The 1,864-nt window shown below is 44.2% G+C and overlaps 1 pseudogene; it reads right to left on the bottom strand.

The window, feature by feature from the left end:
• Positions 1 to 356: 356 nt before the first annotated feature.
• On the bottom strand, positions 357 to 807 carry LOC118702378 (annotated as a pseudogene).
• Between the last annotated feature and the right edge of the window lie 1,057 nt (positions 808 to 1,864).

The following is a 1,864-nucleotide window of genomic DNA, read 5'->3' as shown; positions in this document are numbered from 1 at the left end:
TCTGGACTGTTTCTCTTTTGTCTTCATGGCTGGAGCAGTCCTGTCAATTTCTCTCTGTTGCAGGAATCCACATGGTCTCAGAGTTGTTTTCTCAAAATTGTATTTGAGTTATTTAGTGATCCTAAATTGTTGATCCCTGGGTCTAATGTTAACTAGTATGTTTAGAAAAGGAACAATATAATAAATTCAAGCCAATGAAAGAACCTCTCTACTTTTTTTTTTTTTTAACTAAAAAGAAACTTGTTTATTGTGGGAACAAGAGGATACAAGCAATATAAAAATCAATTTTTATCTGGTTTTATTGGCTTTTCTTTCTCTTGTTCAATGGGAGTGGGATTTTATTTGTACATTTTTTCTTAAGGGTCCCCATCTGCTCATGAAATTCTTATACAGGGGGAAGCTGTGGGGCACATACTCCTTAAGGGACCCATTGGGAGAACTCTTATCAGGACAAAGCGACTGCTCACTTCCTTCCCTTCTGCTTCATGTGTACTACGAAATAGTCATTGCATGGTGAGCCCAGCAATTAGCCAAAAGCAGCTCTGGAAGCCCATTCTGCCGTCTCGGCACTGGTCCAGATCCTTCATTATTTTGTCTACAGCCAGAGGGTCTTTTTGATTTTCCATAAACCCAGGGAACTCCTTTTCCATGAGTACTCATAGGTCCTCCTTCGTCAAGTAGCCTTTATCCCCAGCAAACTTGTGAAACGTGAACATCATGGTTTCCATGGCGTGTTCCATTTGAGACAGCATTTTGGTGAGGTCGCAGCGGGATAGGCGGCTGCGGGGAGGCGGCAGGGACATGGCCAGTCCCTCTCTACTTTTATTAACTTGAGAATCAACAAAGTATTTCAGTGCAAATACACAGAAGGAGAGTGCACTATGTTCATGAGAGAGAACAAGGGGCTACGCACTTTCAAATACGGGAGATGGACTCAGCCCTGGCCCTTGGGAACATAAAATGTCTCTGTGCACACAGAGATAGACTGCAAAATAATTCAGTACGTGGCAAGGGACTTTGGGAGTGACACAGATCATAAGTTCTGCAGAGTCTCAGAGGAGAGAGAGATCGAGGGCTTTTGAGACAAGACTGGCTTCCGGAAGAAGTGTGAAAAAGCAGGAATATAAGAAAACTGGACGAGTTCAGATGGTTAAGAGGGCAGGGCAGAGCTCCAGGAGGAGAATGGGAGAGCCTCAGGTGTGAGAGTGGCATGAGACTATGTGTCCTGATATAGCCCTTTAGCCTGCTCCTCTGGGCATCATGAGATTAGTATCTGACATGGTTAAATTTGTGTGCCCATAAGGCTGAGCCATGGTACCAGGTATTTGGTCAAACATGCATTTAGATGCTGATATAAAGGTATTATATTTAGTTGAGATGAACATTTAAATCAGTGGACTGTGAGTGTGGTGGATTGCTCTCCAATGGGGGTGAGCCTCATCCAATCAGGTGAAGGCCTTCATACTGACTGAAAAGGGGGGAACTCTGCGAGCAGATGGCCTTCAGACTAGAACTGCAATATCAGCTCATCCTGGGTCTCCAGTCTGCTGGTGTAGCCTGCAGATTTTGAACCCTGACTAACACAGCATCCAATAAAATAGATATCTGAGAACCCCCACTGGTCATGGCCCAAGTTCTGGAACTCCTCACTTCTTTACTCCTTCTCTGCCCCATTGACGCTGAGATTCAGTGGAACAGTGGGGGGTTAATAAGTCCTTTTGGGTATAGTTTTAGACACACCTCTGCCTCCTTTTACTCAATATTTCCTGGCACCCCATCCTGTCCTCAACCCCAGAGACTTTTTCAGTTCTGAGAGTGTAGGGAAAAGGTGATAAAATTTGGTGAAAATTCAGTATGCAGCTGC

This window comes from Pipistrellus kuhlii, unplaced genomic scaffold (assembly GCF_014108245.1).
Source record: "Pipistrellus kuhlii isolate mPipKuh1 unplaced genomic scaffold, mPipKuh1.p scaffold_m20_p_1, whole genome shotgun sequence".
Taxonomy (NCBI): domain Eukaryota; kingdom Metazoa; phylum Chordata; class Mammalia; order Chiroptera; family Vespertilionidae; genus Pipistrellus; species Pipistrellus kuhlii.
The sequence above is the reverse complement of the archived record's forward strand: the minus strand, read 5'-3'. Positions and strand labels throughout refer to the sequence as shown.